At 38.3% G+C, this 20,816-nt stretch overlaps 1 protein-coding gene across 2 annotated transcripts in view; it reads right to left on the reverse strand.

Annotated features, from left to right (window-relative positions):
• Nucleotides 1-20,816, reverse strand: part of SPIC (Spi-C transcription factor) — a 51,235-nt gene that overhangs the window by 29,051 nt on the left and 1,368 nt on the right. For both annotated transcript variants that reach the window (XM_060164549.1, XM_060164548.1), the window contains exon 2: nucleotides 4,918-5,052. The gene's annotated coding sequence lies outside the window, so the exon portion shown is untranslated. The remainder of the gene's footprint in view (nucleotides 1-4,917; nucleotides 5,053-20,816) is intronic.

Below are 20,816 nucleotides of genomic sequence, written 5' to 3' on the forward strand. Positions count from 1 at the left end.
AAAGAAGTTAATGCTGGCAAACAAACCAGCGTCATACATGTCAGAAGTGTGAAGAGGGTACAATTAGGACTTTTTTTTGTTGTTGCTGTTTTGTTTGTTTTGTTTTGAGCTAATATGTTGAAACCATATTTATCCCTCCATTTTTTTTCGTTTTTTGTTTTTTTGGCCACACCGCACAGCTTGTGGGATCTCAGTTCCCTGACCAGGGATTGAACCCAGGCCATGGCAGTGAAAGTGCTGTATCCTAACCACTAGACCACTAGGGAACTCCCTAACCCTCCTTTTCTTAGGAACTTTATCAATGAATACTATATCGTTTTCAGAAAAAATTCAGCTATATTTCTATATTTGTTTACCAGAAACCTGGAGACATGTATTGTTCAAATTAATTATAAAAGCCCCCAAAAATTAATTATAAAAGCACAAAAGAAAAACAAATGATTAAATATATTAAGGACATATATAACTCAGTATGAAAATAAGTATATACCCAAGATATTAAAAAATTATGATAGAAAGAACAGTCTCAAAGAATTTTTTTTCTTTCATCCTGTCTTTGCAATTCCCAGTTTGGCTTTGGTAGAAAATCAAATCTTACTTAATATGTCTTTATGAACATCTGGTAGTGGGTAAGAGAGAAAGACAGGTCTCTGGACTGAATTTTTGGTTCCTTTAAACAGAAAACTATTAAAGAAATTATACCCCCCCTATTTTTCTTACACTTAAAAAAAGATAAAGCTAAAATTGAATCTGTGAATTATTGACCTTGCTTCTGTGTATCTGCACTCATTCAAACTCATTAACATACTATATTTCCTCCTGTAAGTCTTCTCATCTATTTTTGCTCTTTCTTTTTTCTCAACTTAAGAAATCAAGAAAAATCGTTAAGAGCTCAGACTCTTTTTTTTTTTTTAATTTTATTTAGTTTTGGCTGCATTGGGTCTTTGTTGCTCCACGTGGGCTTTCTCTAGTTGTGGTGAGTGGGAGCTACTCTTTGTTGAGGTGCACGTGCTTCTCATTGTGGTGGCTTCTCTTGTTGCAGAGCACGGGCTCTAGGCGCACGGGCTTCAGTAGTTGTGGCATGCAGGCTCAGTAGTTGTGGCTTGCAGGCTCTAGAGCACAGGCTCAGTAGTTATGGCACACGGGCTTAGTTGCTCCGTGGCCTGTGGGATCTTTGCAGACCAGGGCTTGAACCCGTGTCCCCTGCATTGGCAGGCAGATTCTCATCCACTGAGCCACCAGGGAAGTCCAGAGCTCAGACTCTTAAGGTTGGGGACAGACTCCTTGGGTTGAAATCCTCGCTCTGCCATTTTCCAAAGTCAATTTTTCTTATGCCTAATATGAATAACAATAACAATGACAACATCACTGACATTATTTATTATATGGCCCAGAGGGGTTAAGTAACTTGGCCAAGGTCACATAGCACTATCTACCTGGAAAAAGCCTCACCTCTATGGAAATACTTTGCAGAGGCAAATTAATCCAGACCCTCCCATTCAAATCCGGGAAAGCAAAACTACATTCAACCCACCAGTGTTGATTGCATGTGTAGAAACAGGACAAGACTTCTGCCCTTTGGACCTTGATAGTCTCAAGAGGAGGTGAATGAGGAAACAGTCCAACTAGTTACGCATGAGAAATGACATGGGAAAAAAGTTCAGGGAGCTTAGTTTTAAGCATGGATGTGGGGTGAGGGCCTGGAGTGAATCAGGAAAAGCCACAAAGAGGAGGAATATTGGAAAGGGAGCCTTAAAACACACTCTTCAGAATCATCTTGAACCAATGGACTCTGCCAAAGTCTGCTAACACAATTTTTGTAGTAGCCCTTCCAAAGTGGATTGGCAAAGTTAGTCTGGTGTACATAGGGTGACCAGCTGTCCCTGTTTGCCTGGGACTGAAGCATCTCCCAGGATGTGGGACTTTCAGTTTTGAAACTGAAGAGTCAAAGCAACCCTGAGCAAACTGGAAGAGTTAGTCGCTGCTGCAGAAGTAAACTATAACAACACTTGCTAACATCTGTTGATTACCTGTAATGCGTTAGATGCACACTGTTCTAGGAATTTTCCACATGTTTGCTCATTTAATTCTCCCAATAACATCACCCCCATTTGAATACTATCATTAGCTCCATTATGCAATGAAGGAAATCAAGGCACACAAATTCTCAAGGTCATGCTTCCGGGAAGTGTTGGGACCAAACCCAGACATTGTCCTGCTAGGGTTGACCTTTTTCACTATTGTTCTATCCTGGGCAAACATCAAAATAGCCAGCTGCTGAGGATCTTGGATCCCCCAGGAAAATGGGAAGGGTCAGACCTGAGAACCAAAGCATTAAAAATGTCTTTTAGTTTGATCCCAGCATCTCTAGACTCCCAAATCCATGACTCTCTAGGGCAAAATTCCTCCTGCATTGGATGAAGTTCTAGGTCCTTAGGACAGTTTGCAATGGGTTCTTACTTGTTCCCAGGCAACTATGGTTTAAATGGGACTCAATCTCAACACTGCTTAGCTAATATTTTTATCTCTTTTAAAAAATAATTATCATTAGTTGAGAATGTACTATGCACCTGGCATTGCTCTGAACGCCTTGCCTATATTAAATCATTTAATCCTTATTTCTTGCATTAGTCATATACATGCCTGCAGAAGAAGAGAAATTTGAAAGTTAGCTTTTCATCTTCTTTCAAAATTGGTGATGGCTAGTTGGATAAAATAAGTCCATGGGGAATGGAACATATATTGATGCTTCAATGAGTATTTCTCCTAGTATATAAGTGATTTTGTTTTCTCAGAACTAATCTCTGCTTTTGCAATATTCTGATTTATAATCTATTTGTGTCCCTTTTAAACACAACTTCATTCTCCCACTCAAAGGTCTTCTATGGAAGTGTTCTTGGTGATTTAGAAACTCGTGATCTTGGTGTAAAGGAGCTTTGGAAATGTTGTTGATTGCTTGCTTGTTCTTAAAGTTTTTATCAGGCAGTTTATATGCCCTCCATGCTTTAGGGGAGAATGAGAAACCACCAGCATCTGTGGTCTTTGTTGAAAGATTGACTTAGAGCACTAATGCTTTGAGGGAGAATAGATTTGAATGGAAGGGGCATTTTTTCCTAATTCTCACCCATCCACCAGATCCTTGGATTTCTGTTGCCAGAATGCCCTTACTTTCAAATGGGATTTCCATTTCTCCTCAATTTTTATGTTGCCATAGGACAAACAGTCATAAAAATTCATGTCCCCTGCCAACCACCCCACTCAGAAACTTCATTATTTTCCTCCTTCAAAACTTCTAAGGAGGGAGAAACCATAACTTTCCTTTGAAAATCAAGCCCAGTGAATCAAAAACCTTTATGGTAAGGGAAGGCAATCACAGCTTGGATTCTTCCAGTCAATCTCATCAACAGTAAATTATATTTATAGCATTCTGTACACATCCTTGCCGAAAATATACTGTCCTGTGTCCAGAGCAGTGCCTGGCACCAACCAATAAATGCTTCTTTTTGAAACCTTTGTATTTTAAAATAATTTTAAACTTTAAAGAGCTTCAAGAACAGTACAGCTTCAGCAATTGTTAATGATTTGCTACATTTGCTTATCTCACTTTCTATTTTTTATCCATACATAAATTTTTAATGAATCAACAAACATCATGCTCCTTTATGTCTAAATAGTTCAGTATCTATGTCCTTTAAACAAGGACATTCTCTGATATAGCTGTGAAATAACAGAAGACATATATTGGTCTCTGCCCCCAGTTCCTGATACAGAGCTACTGAAACCTTTGTAAATTCCTAAGTGATAAGACAGAGCACTAGGCACATCTTTTGTTCTATTGAGGTGACTCTGGGTGGGCTCCTGGATGGCTCCTAGAGGCAGGCTGGTCAAGAAAAAGACCAAGGCACGATTAGAAGCTTGGAATTTTCAGCCGCACTCTCCATCCTGCAGAAAGAGGAGAGGGATTAGAAACGAAGTTAATGATTGATCACGCCTACGGGAGGAAGCCTCCATAAAATCCCAATAGCGGGACTTCGCTGGTGGTCCAGTGGTTAAGAATCCGCCTTCCAAGGCAGGGTATGCAAGTTCGATCCCTGGGGGACCTAAGATCCCACATGCCGCAGGGCAACTAAGTCCATGTGCTGCAACTACTGAGCCGTGCCACAGCTAGAGAGAAGCCTGCACACCACAATGAAAGATCCCGTGTGCTGCAGCTAAGACCCAACACAGACAAAAATAAATAAATAATAAATATATATATTTTTAAGTTAAAAAAAAATCCCGATAGTGTGGGATTTGGAGAGCATCCACGTAGGTGAACTCATCCACACTGGGAGGGTGACGCACCCCAACTCCATGGGGCCAGTAGCTCCCGCACTCAGGATCCTCCCGGACCTTGTTCTATGTTCTTCATTTGGCTGTTCATCTGTATCCATTATCATATCCTTTAATAAACTAATAAACACAAGTGTTTCCTTGAGTTCTATGAGCCACTCTTGCAAATTAATTGAACCCAAGGAGGGGGTCATTGGAACCTCCCATCTACAGCCAGTTGGTCAAAAGCACAGGTGATAAGCTGGGCTTGCAACTGGTGTCCGAAGTCAGTATGTCAGGTGAGGGCGTGGGGGGCAGTCTTGTGGAACTGAGCCCTTAACCTGTGGAATCTGATGTTATCTTCAGATAAACAGTCTCAGAATTGAGTTAAATTACAGGACACCCGGCTGGTGTCACAGAGAATTGCTTGGTGTGGGGAAAAAAATCTCTTGGTGACCAGAAGCATCAGAAGTGAAGTGTTTTGTGTGAGTAGTAAAGGAGACTCACAGGGAAGAGACACACAGATGGAAAACTGAGTTTTTTCCTTTTTAATAACCATGGGGTAATTATAAGGTTTGGGAAATGTATTTTAGTTATAATACTCACCTAACATATTGTTTATATTTGAATTTCATCAATTGCCCCCAGAATATCCTTTATAGCAATTTTGACCCCTCTTCCAGGATCCAATTCAAGATCACACATTGCACTTTGTGGCTGTTCTCCTTAGTCCCCTGTTAACTTAAAACAATAAAACGGCCAGTTATTTTACCAGCAAAATGAGTTTATTCAGGAGCAACAAGGAATTGCAATTCTGGAAATGCATCTGTGGTGAACCCACATACAAGTTCGGTAAAGCAAAGAAGGGGAAACTATTTTGTAGAGGAGAAGGGGAAGTTGGGAGGGACTTTTATAAACAAAATGTTCACTGGAAGAAACTGGGAGTTAGAAGTATAGTGGCTTTTCATTGGCTGACTTATGATAGTCTCTCATTGGCTGAGCTCTTGCCAGACAACAACAAAATCTTTCTTCCTTCTGCTGGTGGTAGTAAAGTAGTCACTTCCTGACAGAGATGTAAGTTGTGTCTCTTCCTGTTGGAATCTGTATTGATGTGGAGTGGTACATGCAAGAGACGTCCCCCTTCTGGTCGCCTGACTCCATTTTAGTGAAATTTCTTCTTAGTTTTCATAGCTTTTATTAATTAATTTATTTAAATTTATTTTATTTATTTATTTGGCTGCATTGGGTCTTCGTTGCTGTGTGCGGGCTTTCTCTAGCTGTGGCGAGCGGGGGCTACTCTTCGTTGCAGTGCACACGTTTCTCATTGCGGTGGCTTCTCTCGTTGCAGAGCACGGGCTCTAGGCGTGTAGTTGTGGTACGTGGGCTCAGAAGTTGTGGCTTGCGGGCTCTAGAGCACAGGCTCAGTAGTTGTGGCACACGGGCTTAGTTGCTCTGCGGCATGTGGGATCTTCCCGGACCAGGGCTCGAACCCGTGTCCCCTGCATTGGCAGGCGGATTCTTAACCACTGTGCCACCAGGGAAGTCCCCTTTCATAGCTTTTAAATCTGCAGAAATTCCTCAGCTTTTCTTTGTCCTTCATGGCATTGACATTTTGAAGGCCAATTGTTTCATAGACTGTCCCTTCATTTGGTTTCCTCACAATTAGATTCAGATCATGCACTTTGGGCAGAAATGCTACACATATTGTGTTCTCAGTGTGTCCTATCAGGATGCAAATGACCTCAGTTTTCTCCACTACTGGCAGTATTAACAATACATGCTTCTTGAACTGAGTAGGTAAATTGAGGACACATAATCATATACATGGATTTTATAATTCTTTCTTATCCTCCATTTGTATTATTAAAAACCAATCTGTTCTTCAAAATCTTACTCTGATGAATCCCATAGGTGGGATTTAGTCAGAATGGCTGAGAGCACAGGCTTCAGTACCTGAGAGCACAGGCTTCAGTACCTGACACAGTGGTTCAAATCCCTGATTCCACTTAGCAATTGTGACCTTGAACAAATTGACCCCTTAGTTTCCTCATTTGGAAACTGATCATAATGAGAGTGTCTGCAGTTTGTTCATCTGTAATGAGGATTCAAGGAAGCAGTAAATGTAATAAGGCACTTAGCTCTTGGCTGGGCACAAAATAAGTGCTCAAAAAAATTAGTGATTGTTATTATTATAATTAACCCATACAATGGCAAGCAGAGACAGCTGGTTCTCCCTAAAAACTTCTTGACTTCTTTTGCCATTGGGAAGGGGCCATGTGATCAATTCTGGCCACAGGACTGTAGGTGAAGTGCCATGTGCCACTTCTGGGCTGAGGACCTTACAAGCTGGTGCTCTTCCCCTGCCACAGTGACCTTGAAGGCTGCATGTTCCAGATGGAGTAGCTACAAGGTGGAGATAGGTTGCCTATTTAAACTGGTGTGGGGAAAAAATCTCTTGGTGACCAGAAGTGTCCTAAGTGTTCTGTGTGAATAGTAAAGGAGACTCACAGGGAAGAAACACATAGGTGGAAAACTGAATTTAAATAAATAAGAAGTAAACCTTTTTGTCTTAAGCCATGGATATTATATTTTACTATAGTAGAATCTAACATTTCCTTGATTAATTTGAGTAGCATGTCCACATAATGTGTAAACAACTATTTGATAATTATGCAAAAGACTAAAATATACTGTTGATTCTATCCTTAATGACAGTTAACTCTGTGTTTTTACTGATACTTATTCAACAAATATTTCTTGAGCACTAACTGCATGCCTGATTGTCCTGGCAAGTGGCAGGAAAACCAGGCAGAGTTCCTGTAATCATGAGGGTAATAGTCTAGTCAGGGAGACAGGCCTTAATCAAACAATGGCATAGGCAAATGCAGAAGTGTAACCAGTCTTAGGCTATGAAGAAGGGAGAGGACCACAGTGCTATGAGAGGCTGAAAGTGAGAAATAGATCTACCACTAGCAATGGGATCTTGGAACACTTGGCTTAATAGCTAGTAGTTTCCCTGTAAAATGGGTACATTGGCCTAGCTGGTCCTGAAGGTCCCTTCCAGCTCGCATAGTCTATATTTTTGTGTGGATTCCTCTTTTTTCCTTGTGTGAGCATTTTTTAATTGAAAAAAAAAAACTAATTTAGCAGAAACATTGGCTAGCACATGAGGCAATGTGACTTCTTTTCTTACTGCTAATTTAAATCCAGTAGTGTTAGGCAGCCTCCCTCAATGTTTTTGCTGAAACTTTGGAATAATGCTTACTAATCATCTTCAGGGGAACTTTGTGAGCTATGAGTAAGCAGGTTTCATTGAGTGACAAAGGCAGGAGGCTTACATCCATTTAGCAAAGATGACCCTCTCCGGGGGTAGAATTTGAAAAGCCCCTGAAGAAATCTGAGGGTGGGGGAAATATTTCCCCCTCTAGCTACCTGAATTCCCATATTATTTGTAACTTCAGAAAATCCTAGAACAACAATGAAAGTTTTTACTTGGGAACAACACTGTTCTTTTTTTCTGATGCTTCAGTGTGAATGTCTTATGGTAGCTGGAAGTCACTGAGGGATAAGGAAGGGAAAGAACTCAGAAAGATCTGGAGCTTGAGGGACTTGGCCAGAAAATGCAGATATGAGTCTGTGTGCAGAGGTCTTGTGCTCTAGGAAGGCCCTGGCTGCCAGGCTGAAGAGACCAACCACAGTGAAGGATCCAGGGATAACAACTCTACCTCACAATGTTGCCAAGGGCCAACAATGAGTACCTGGCATGTTTATTACCAAAGAAGTTCACTACCTTGTACCAAGCACCATAATAATGTGAAATAGTAGTCTTATATAATCTAAAGAAAGAAACAAAGTACTTTTAAGTCAGAAAAATAAGGGGTATGATTTTTCCCCCCTGTAATGACTGGAGGTCTTTGCTATGAGTTTCATAACACTTGTATACCCTAGATAGGTGTCAAAGAGGCAAACGACAAAAAAATTAGCACAAGCTTCAATTCATGTGACTTTGATTCCCACGTTGATGCCAGCGAAAAAGCCAATACATAACTGCAAAATAACTTTAAGAAAAATTACATGACTAAGCAAAGCTGGTATTAAAAGGCCAGTTCTTCTTTTTGTAAAGGACTCGAAACTTGCTAACATAATAGGAGCAGTTTTCTCATGCCCATAGAACCATTTTCACATCCCACATCTTGCCAGTTTGGTATTTCCTTCCTTTATTGCTTAAAAGATTGTCAGACATTTTGAAAGGAGAGAAGTCAATTAAAATGCATTTAGACGGTTCTTTAAAAATGCTGATAGGACAAGGCAAATTTAAGATATCAGAAACAATAAAATATGAGGGTTTTTTTTTTTTTTGAGAAGGCAAGGAATCTTAGTGTTCTGTATCCTTGAGGGAAAATGCTATATTTTGTTAAAAGTAAATATGTTGTTTTCATTCATTCAAGCAAAGTAATTTACTTTACTTCATATTATTGTTGAGTTGTCTCAAACATTATGTCCACATATAGCTTGTAAGTAACTCTTCAAGGAAAAAAGAAAAAAAACCCACATTTCTCCATGATAATACACATATCTAGGATTCTGAGGGGACTTTGGGGACTCAGTGATTTTCACAGCTTTTTCTTTTTTAATCAGTGGAACTAGTTTCTATGTTAAGACTCTCACGAGGAATGTCAATATATAAAACGCATGAAAGTCGCCCTGGTGGGAGAGGGGATTGAGGACCCCAACCCAAACTCAATCCAGTATTCATTTCAAATAAACTTTGCTTCACTACTTTATCACCAGAGTCCATCGAAGTATCTGGCAGAAAGATTTGTTGAAGAAATATATTATGCTGCCTCAGTCAATATCAAATAGAGATCATCACTTATAATACATATTAGAACATTTATAAAAATAAATAAAACCTAAGTATCCATCAACAGATAAATGGATAAAAAAGCTATGGTATACATAAACACAATGGAATACTACTCAGCCATAAAAAAGATGGAATTTTGTCACTTGCAGCAACATGGATGGATTGGAGGGCATTATGCTAAGTGAAATAAGTCAGACAGAGAAAGACAAATACTGTATCACTTATATCACTTATATGTGGAATCTAAAAAATACAATAAACTAGTGAATATAACAAAAAAGAAGCAGACTCGCAGATATAGAGAACAAAGTAGTGGTTTCCAGTGAGGAGAGGGAAGAGGGGAGGGGCAACATAGAGCTAGGGGCTTAAGAGATACAAACTATTAGGTATAAAATAAGCTACAAGGATATATTATACAACATGGGAAATATAGCCAATATTTTATAACTATAAATGGAGTATAACCTTTAAAAATTGTGAATCACTATATTGTACACCTGTAATTTATATAATATTGTACACCAAGTATACGTCACTAAAAGAAAAAAATAAATTAAAAAATAGTGTAATAATGGAAACTATTTAGTGTATTATTTTCAATAATAGTAATTGGCCAGGTAACAGCCTTAAGACACATTTTAGTACTTGGCAAAGCAAAGTGAATTCGTTTTCATTTGAGAAGTATATTTTGAGTTGGAGGGACAGAAGACTTTAATATCAATTAATATCAGTCCCCCGTTTGAACACCCCAGACCCACTTCTTTCCATCTGTGGTACTTAACCTCACTTTCCTCAGCTGTAAAGGAGAACAATAACATCAATTTTGATGTCCATTAATAAAACCCCCTTTTTTCCATGCATACCAATAGGGTTCACATGTGGTTAAGGGGACTCTATAGCAGTGCCTCATCGTGTGTGCTTAGGGGATGGGAGGTACGGAGGGGGTGGGATGACCCATCTTGAGCCAATGAATAGAGTGTTATTAAATGGATTGAGACCCAACTGGGAATATTTGGACTTTAGCTGGAGAGGGTCTACCAGTTTGCATGAAAGACTCTGGAGCTTCCTAAAAAGGCTCTTATTCCAAGGGAATTAGTTACTGGAGGAGAGAGCCAATTTCGAGTGTTGTGTGTTGTCTATCACTCAGATTTGAAGAACTTGTGCATCGTGTCAAAACCAAGAAATGGACAAGCTGTTTTGACACAAAAGTTTTAGTAGGACATGGTAGGGGAAGGAATGTCCTGTTGTTCTCTGTAGTGCAGTGATAGTGTTACCGAATCAGGTCCAGCTGCTCGCTGCTCAAAAATCAATACAGAGAGAGAGAGACAAATGTAGGTAGAAATAAAAGTTGCTTTTAAGCAGAATGCTGGCAATCTGGAGAGATGGTGGACTCAGTGTTCCCCAAAAACCATTTCCAAAGATTCTGCTCAGCCATGAAAGTTGTTAAAGGGAAAAAGGGAAGTAATCTCAGTTAAGCATTGAGATAGCGGGTCAGAGTCGTCGCCATCCCCCACTGTGTGCAGGCTTGTGTGCGGGCTTGTCAGCCTGTGATTTTTCTTCAGATGCTATCTTGTTCACACAGTTTGTTTATGAGGTTACTGAAGGGGGAGCTAGGGAAGAGATCTGGTCATCTGTTAATCACTTGTTCTTCATTTCTACTTCTTTGATCTACAGAAAGAATCAACAGATTAAGCAAGGTATTGTGTGGATGAAAGATCTGAAAGGTGTGCTAGGGCTGGAGACGAGTAGAGCATAGGGTGCCTGGTTTAAGGTTAGTGACAACACTAAACGTCCTCCTGCACCTCTTCCTGCCCAAACTAGCACAGTGTGAGCCTCCCTGTGTGATGGCACCAAAATGTCCACCTGTATCTGTCCCTATTACTTGGAGGCTGAGATGACATATCTGTGGGCTTTGTAGGGGGGCTAAGGATCTTCTAGTCACATCTAGAAGACAGAACCTAAGAAACGTTCTTTATTAGTGTTAATAAATTTCCACCTTTTCATTTCACTTTCTTCCCCCATGCCTCCCCAGCAGAACATTTTGCCAACGTTAAAAAGAATGAGGTAAATCTATGTGTATTGATATAGAATATCAATATTCTATATCAATATCAATATATAGATATCTATATCAATATATCAATATATCAATATCAATATATAGATATCTATATCTATATCAATATATAGATATATTATTGTTAATTGTAAAAAGATACAGAACAATGTAAATATTATGCTTCCATTGATAATAAAGGAATTATACATGTATATGCATGGAAGACATTGGAAGGATACACAAGACCATTTATAGTGATTAATTCTGAGAAGGTGATGGTGTGGAAATCTGGGGCAAGAGAGACTTCATTATTTACTCTTTTTGTATTATTTGAATTTCTTTTTTTGGACATATCTACATATATATGTTATTACATATCACATATATGTGACTTTTTAAAAACTATGCATTGCAAAAAATAAAATTTAAATTGACTAAGTTAGTCTGAACTTTCTCATATTGACTATTACTATCTATCCCAAATAAAAGGAAAAGGACATACCATTTAGAAACTATGTAAATATTTTCAGTTTTCATATATATGAGAAATATTTTCATACATATATGAAATATATATATATATATTAATAAGGAAGTTCCTTATTTTGGGTAGGCTGCTTTCTTTCCCAGAAGCAGAACACAGCAATAGTGCTTAAGAGGTCTGGTTCTGATGTCAAACAGCTTGGGATCCGATCTTAGCTCTGCCACTTACTAGCTATATGTCTTGGGTAACTTAACCTGTCTAAGCTTCAATTTCATTGCCTTTAAAATGTGGGAGAATAATAGTATCTACTTTTTAGGGTTATTTATGAAGAGTGAATTAAGTAGTGGAGTTGAAGCGATTACCATACTGGCTGACTCACGGTAAGCACTTGATAAATATTAGAAAATGCATTATGGTGAAAATAAAGGGCACACAACAGTGAGGATTCGTGGGAAGCCAATATTTGTTTCCCTTTTTGAAAAATGTGGACAGCCAGTGACAAATATGGATAATAAAACACATTTAGAGACGTTCCATTTGTGTAATTAACAATCTAGTAATTTCCAATCACTGGTTGAAGTTTACGTCTCTCAGTGATGGCAGACCTTTGAGTGTTGAATGGGGTGTGGATAAAACGGCAGTTTCCCAGTCAGTTTAGAAGAGACTGTGTTACCTATGTTATCTACTTGTCTTTCTGGATGCTCTTACTGTTCTTAGTTTCCCCATGTGTCACTTAACAAGGTGGAAAGAACCATGGACTGAAGAGAAAGAGAATAATTTAAGCCTGACTCTGTAACTAATGAGCTGGGTGACCTCAGGGCCATATTGCCCCTACTTGCAAAACAGGGAGACTGGCCCAGATGATCACCGAGTTTTTTCCAGATCTAACAATTCTACAAAAATGCCACGCCTGCTTAGCCCTTCTGGTCTCTACTGAGTCTATATCCTGTGTTGCTCCATTCTGATGAACTCAGGTTGCGAGGTGACAAGAGAGCTTTGCAAAGCCTGAACTAAAAATAACCTCCTCCATAAATATTTTATCAGAAGCTAGAGAGCTAAATAAAATAAAAGATAATTAAAAATCAGTATTAATGTCTGTATTCTGAGAATTTCACTTTGTTATTCATTTTGTGAACAGAAGTAAACCAAATTAAGAATGAAAATCCTTCGGAGTGTAAATGAAAGAAACAGATTTAAATTACTAAAATTTACTAAGAATAAGATTCATTTTGCTTTATGTCTCCCATTCAATTGATACAGTACTGTTAACAGGTGTACTCAATTAGCACATACTTTCCAGCATTTTGCAGAGATGTTATACCTTATGTGTAATAACGATTAAAGTGCTTTACATTTGTGGAGCTGGTGTTTCATAGTTTACCAAGAGATTTTGTAGTTTAATAATTTACAACCAAAACGTCTATCTGGTCAAGAATTTGATAATATACAATACAGCTCTTTTCTCTTGTTAAAATGATAAATTGATATTTGAGTTAGAGTTTATTTTATAAAGCAAATATTGCAAGTTGGTAAAAAAATAAAAAACTGTTCAATAGAAATGCAAAATAGGGTGGTATGTTCTGGAATGCTTCTAACTTTTTTCCCACAATAGTGAGTTAGGCAATATTCAAAGAACTTCCTTATTTTAACTTTAAAATTTAAAACAACTTCTCTATATCAATAATAAAGATTCTTTGTTTTTCACCAGGCAGGGAGGTCACTTCAATATTTGATATGCAACATGGTATTTGGTATAAGGCGTGTTGTTTAACCAGGCTATTGAAATCGCACTATAATACCAGTTCATATGCTATAGGACCAACCTTTTATTCTCTATAATGCCAAAGTTCTCATGCAAACTATATTATTTGTTTTTGGTTTTGGAAGTTGGGGCAGAAACAGCAGTAGCAAATTTCATTGTTTCAGACACTGAAGAGAAAATTTTGAATTTTAATATAAACTCATTTTAGGTATTTTAATATCATTAATTTTTGAATAGATTGTTTAGATTGGACTGCCTCATTTGAGTAGACTGGGGAAATTCCATATTGCCTCTTCCCTCCATGTTCTGGGAAACGACAGTACAGAACAGTAAAGCATTTGATTTCTCTTTAGAATAATAATGCTGAAGTGAGTCATTCATTTATTCATTTATTCAACAACAATTTATTGAGTATTTACTATTGTGCTAAGCCTCACAGGAAAGAAAAAGAAGTATATAACTGGGTACTTGCATATACACAATGATAACCAATAATTGTAGATGGGTCAAACTCTAAGCACCAACAGTGGATACTTTAATAGCATAAAAAAAAAAAACCTTCTGGAGTAGGAGCACTAGAATAGCTAGGGAAGGCTTTGTGCGGGAGAAAGAGCCTGAAAAGATGGGTTGGATTTGAATAGGGGGAAATAAATGGAGAAAACATCCCAGGGAGGAGAAGCCATATATAAAACGTTACAGTATTAGTCAGGCAGAAGGCATGTCCTGAAGATAATATTGAAGAAATAGGGCACAGAGCATAGAACTCTAATTACTGAAGGGGTCTGTGGACAAGTAGCATTAGCATCCCCTGGGAACTTGTAGATATGCAGAACCAGAAACTAATTCCACATATTCAAGGTCTTTGGGTGCTTTGAAGATTGGATGTCTTCCCTGATGAAAATGCAAACTTCACTCTAGAACCAAAATCTAGACATTCCTGGAAACAGTCAGTTTCCCCCCCAATTCCACAATGTTTGCCTAATCTGGAGAAAGGTAGTTAGGTAGATATGATTGTGGAAGTATTTGACTGCTGAGTTAAGTAGCTCAGGCCTCATCCACTCATGAATTCAATAAACATTTATTGAACTCCATTGTGGTAGCACTGGGGATACAGAGAAAAATAAGCCCTCCTTAAGCCCTGCCCTTAAGGAGCTCACAGTCTTATGGAAAAGTAAGTAACCAACAATTATAAATGTCTTTGTGCAAATGAGTTTTAAAGCGTTATAATTGAGAAATAAACATGATTTATTCTGTTAACATTTATTGAATATTTAGTACATGCAAAATGGTGGTGTTCAAGGGTATTTGGGGTTGGGGAGAAGCAGAGATGGATCAGTTAAGTGGCTACCATCTAAGAGTAGGAAGTAAAGGAAGAATAAATAGGGGTTGGTCATTATGAATTCAACAGAAGGCCAGAGAAAGAAGCAAGTCTGCATTAACCCATAAGTGGTAAGGTAAAGTAGAATTTGGATCACTGAGCAGAGAAATAGGGAAGTTGAGAGAGTGAACCATATTTGGGGAGCTTTGTTTGTTTTACTTTTTAGTTGGGGGAGAGATATGTTCAATTTAGATATGTGGATCTTGAATGCATGTTCATAGAGAACCCTCTAGTAAGGAGGAGGAGGTTCAGGACTGTAGCTTAAGAGAAAAGCAGAGCTGAGGCAATGATTGATCAGATGCTTTTTCCTCCTAACAACCCATTTGAATCACTGGAAAGTAAATAGAATTGATTGTGCAGCTTGAAGTTGTCCGTTGATGGTTAATTACATTTTGTTTATTTTTAAATAAAGCTCCAAACCTTTGCTTTCTTAGCTGCGAACAACACAAGCAATTTTAGTGATCTCAATCATGACTATTATGTTCACTAATATGACTTTATTTCCTTTTCCTGTTAGTGCAACAGTAACAGCAAAAAATGACAATAACAAAGTTTTTTTTTTTTTAATTCCATTTTCAAAGTCCTACTCTAGTACATTTTGTCTGTGTGTTCATTTTTTAAATATATTGGCTGGGACCTCTCTGGTGGCACAGTGGTTAAGAATCCACCTGCCAATGCAGGGGACACGCGTTCGAGCCCTGGTCCAGGAAGGTCCCACATGCCGCGGAGCAACTAAGCCCGTGCGCCACAACTACTGAGCCTGAGCTCTAGAGCCCGCGAGCCACAACTACTGAAGCCTGCACGCCTAGGGCCTGTGCTCCGCAACAACAGAAGCCACCGCAACGAGAAACCCACGCATCACAACAAAGAGTAGCCCCCGCTTGCCGCAGCTAGAGAAAGCCTGTGCACAACAACGAAGACCCAACGCAGACATAAATAAATAAATAAATGTATTGGTTAACTTCAAGAGCCACAGCTATCTTGTATCATACAAGATTTGAAAACTGTATAAATGGTCATTATAGTCAATGCATAGCTGAGTGGTTTAAATTCCTCAGAAGTTAATTGTGTAATTTAATTTTAACATGTAGATTTTGTGCTATATTTACCTATTATGCTCTTGCTCTCCCCCAGCTCCTGGCAAGATTTATTGACTATTCAAACTACCAGCTTCTGTAAGCTCCTCTATCTGGCATATCCACGTGTGGCATTATCTCTCATCTGGTAGGGACTGGATGAATCCTGCTGTGGTAGACTTGGTGGATGGAGTGTCCAGGGGTGATACCTGGGCACTAATGCCATTTCTCAGTGGTAGATCTCTCCGACATATCTGCGGTGTTGGCTCAGATTATATAACAGGGCTTCCATGTCGGTCTCCAAAGAGACCCTTGCAATCTAGACAAATACATTCACTTTCTAGGAGAGAAAACAGAGACTCCACAAGGAAAATTCAGAGTTATGGTTGATGGTGTGGGCTTTGGTGTTAGACTAGGGCTCAAATCCAGGCTCTGTCCCTTTTAACCAGATGACCTTGGGTAAGTAGAAACAAATAAGCAAAAAAAGCCAACTAGTTTACTTTTATTAAAAGAGTAATCCATGGTATAAAATTCAAACAGCACAAAGGGTATACAAGAAAAAGTGTCTCCCTGCACTTCAGATCTGCAGTCTACTCTGCAGAGTAACCATTCCTAAGGGTTTCTTGTACAAACGTTCAGAATTTCACGCATATGTATAGCATAATACAAATGTGGCTGTGTAAATGTGCAAGCACATCTATGTCAATTCCCGTAAGCGAAATTTTTGTCAGGGGTATATGTGCATTTAAAATTTTGTATGTAGACGCTGCCTAATGGTCATCCAAAAGATTGCACAGTGGATGAGAGCGACAATTTTCCCACGTGCCACTTCTTAAAAAATTTACCAGTTAGATAGGTGGAAATGTCATCCTAATGTGGTTTCTTCAAATGTTTTAAAAAATATAACACATAGAAAAACACAAAATATAAATGTACTATTCAATGAATTATCAAAGAAGCAAAGAAGTCAGGTCAAAAAATAGAATATCAGAACATTCCAGAAACTTTCCTCATGCTTCCACCTACCCACTTTCTCCTTTCCAAAAATTTACATTATAGTTCAGTTTTGCCTGGTTTTGAACTTATATGCATGGAATCATACATAGTATGCTTTCTTTGGTGTCTGCTTCTTCTGTTCAATTATGTGTTTATATTTCTCCAGTATACAACTGTAGTTCTTTCATTTGCCTTCTTATATAGATGTCCATCATGTAAATACATTGCAATTTATGAATCCATTCTACTATGCACAGATATTTGGGTTGTTTACAGTTTTTTATTTTTATGAATAATGCTATGTAAATATTTTTAGACATGTCTCTTGGTACACATGTGCATGCATTTCTGTTACGTCTATACCTAGGAGTATGGCACTGCCATAGCCATGTCAAGATCAGTCTAGCTTTTGTGAGGATGAAAGACCACATGGAGAGAGAGGCCAACCAAGTCAGCCAATGTACCAGCTGAATATAGCTGTGTAAATAACCTCCAGCCAGATCAGAAGAACTGCCTGGCCAATCCATATGATTGTGATAAATAATAATTACTGCTGGTTTAAGTCCCTACATTTTGAAGCAGTTTGTTACACGGCAATAAACAACTGACATATAGAAATTGGTACTAGAGATGGGGTACATAGAAATTTAAAATACATGGCATTGACTTTGGAACCATACTGTGGGTGGAGGCTGGGAATATGAAGAGGCTGTTAGTGAGAGCTGAAGGACTGGCAAAAATCTTTTAGGGTAAACAGCTGTGCAACAGTGGATAAAAATGCTCCCTGTAGTAACTTGAAATATAGATAACACAGTGAATGAACTTGCCTAGCTGGCTGAGATATTTCCAGGCAGAATATTGAGCGTGTCATTTGGCTTCTCAGAGCCGAGTATAAGCAATGGGAAGAGAGAAAGACACTAGAGAACTGTTCAGTTTGTAAGAAGAATTTGGACGAGATACAGAGAGCCCAGGCTTCCTGGGTTAGAAAATAAAACGGTTCCTTATCCCAGGTTTCTCCAGCTGGCAAGAATTTCAAAATAAGAAATGCCCCCACCTTTCTATAATGAGATTTGAGAGGAAATAAAGCAATGAGAGAGAAACTCTCACTTCTGGTATAATAACTTCGATAGAGAGACAAGGCAGTCTTGCCCTCAGGAAAAAGAGGAAGGTGGGAGGAAGGGGCTGGGTTGGTCAAGAGGGTGGTTTATGAAAGATCTGAGACCATAGGCATTGGGCTACTGTGGCGTGTGTTATGTCCTCCCTAGTGAATGAGGTCCTGCTTCCTCAGCTCTCCAGGGCAAAAGACAATCACAGCAAGACATAGTTTAGGAAGAGCCATTAATACTGTACTTAATGCCAGCCACATCCACTCCAAGGGGACAAATACTGGTATTAGAAAATAACTGTGAATACCTAGTGTGTCCAGCTACTATAACTTCCCCCTTCCTGCACCCTTATTCATGCATATGGTGCATATGAAAGCAAATATGATCCTCCAGTGGACACTGTTCCCCTAGCCACAGCTGACTGGTACAAGTGTGGACACCTGATTACAAAGAATTTAGTGAGTGGGTGCAAATGGTAGGGATGATTTTGGAACAAGAGTGGCTATGAAGTATGGCCATAAACTGATGATTATTACAGATGGGTGTTAGGTACATGGGTGCTCATTGTTAACTATTCTCTCAAAAGAATATTATGAAATTTTGAAATTGTATCTCAAATGAGAATACGATGGAAGTGCCGACTAAGGGTTAAGAACCCTTAGTCTCAAAAAACTCAAAATATTCAGGAATTAGTTTAACCAAAGGTACAAGACCTGTACACTGAAAACTATAAAATGTTGTTGAAAACAAGTAAAGATGACCGTAATAAATGGAAAAACATCCCACATTCATGAATGGGGAAGACTCACTATTACAATGGCAATACTCCTCAAATTAATCTATGAAGTCAGTACAATCCTTATCAAAATTCCAACTGCCTTTCTTTGCATAAACAAACAAGCTGATCCTAAAATTCAATATGGAAATGCAAGGGATCCAGGATAGCCAAGACAATTTTTTTAAAAATAAATTTATTTATTTTAATTTTGGCTGCCTTGAGTCTCCGTTGCTGCATGCGGGCTTTCTCTAGTTGTGGAGATACCATATGACCCAGCGATTCCACTCCTAGGCATATAACTAAGAGAACTGAAGATGTGTATTTCCACAAAAACATGTACACAAATGTTTGTAGCATCATTATTCAAAGAGCCAAAAAATGGGAACTCAAATATCCATCAACTGATGAATGGATAAACAAAACATGGTATATCCATACAACAGAATATTACTTAGCAGTAAAAAGGAATGAAGTATTTCATACATGCCACAACATGGATTAACCTTGAAAACATTATGGTAAGTGAAATAAGCCAGACGCAAAAGGACAAATAGTGTATGATTTCACTTATATGAAATATCTAAAATAGGCAAATTCGTAGCTACAGAAAGGTTATCAGCAGCTAGGAGGGGAGCAATAGGGAGTTATTGCTTAATGGGTATAGAGTTTCTGTTTGGGGTGATGAAAACATTCTGGAATTAGACAGTGGTGACTGTTGCAAACCTTGCGGATATACTAAAAACCACTGAATTGGACACTTAAAAATGATATTATTGTATGTGAATTATTTCTCAATTAAAAGAAGACTCCTTAGTCTAAAGAGAAATTCTTTGACAAAGTACATGTTATTGAAAGGAAACATTTGAAATACAATACACAATTTGTGAAAATCACACACCTCGTAGTGAGAGAGTAGCATTGACATATATACACTACCAAATGTAAAATAGATAGCTAGTGGGAAGCAGCCGCATAGCACATGGAGATGAGCTCTGTGCTCTGTGACCACCTGGAGGGGTGGGATAGGGAGGGGCTATGGGGACATATGTATGCATATGGCTGATTCACTTTGTTGTACAGCAGAAACTAAAACAACACTGTAAAGCAATTATACTCCAATAAAGATGTATAAAAAAAATCACACACCTAGTTATGATTTCAAAATATGCCTTAGTTTAAAAGACAATTATAAATACACAGCATTAAGTCCTTCTGAAGCTTATATTTATTACACTTATATCTTTATACTTATTATATTTCATAGGTTTCTGCTTCATGGAATAAAATCTGAGCAAAAGAAAGTAACCTCCACTAGGTAATGTAACGCACAGAAATGTTTAAGTTTCTAACTTAGGAAACTACAGTATGGTCATGTGTTTGCAAATCAATTTACCAAATGTATAGATCACGGCTCAGTTACAGAAGGCATCATAATGCAGTTACTTCAGGCCTGGAAGTCAAATGATCAGAGTTGCTGTCCTGGCTCTATCACTTAGCTTGTTTCTACTTCTTCATGTGCAATTGAGATGTTTGGAATTGAGGTTCCTTCCAGCTTTAAAATTTTAAACTTATTTGATCGTATTGTGGCTTTATAGTCAGAAGAATTTTGAAATTGTTTTACTTGCTTGGACTGCATTTAAACATTCACGTTTTAAAATTTAATAAATTATTACTGGACCGTAAGATTTGAAAAGGATTGTCTACTCCACTTTTAATCAATTAGACCAACTGATCTCATTCTGCTGAGAATTAGCCTGAAGCAATACCACCATCTGGTGGTTCCTCTTCAAATATAACAACTTTCTTGAAGAAGAGAGCTTGGCCTCGCCTATCAAATAGGACAGGTGGTTCAGATATGCCTAGTTTAGGAAACAAGTTTAATAATATTGCATAACATATGTTTAAGTTAACTAATGTTTATGTTATTGGCCTTAAAAACGTATAATTCAACACCTTCTCTCAAATAGTTGTTTAGTGCCCAAGTACAAGAACAAAACAG

Source organism: Lagenorhynchus albirostris, chromosome 11, assembly GCF_949774975.1.
Source record: "Lagenorhynchus albirostris chromosome 11, mLagAlb1.1, whole genome shotgun sequence".
NCBI lineage: Eukaryota > Metazoa > Chordata > Mammalia > Artiodactyla > Delphinidae > Lagenorhynchus > Lagenorhynchus albirostris.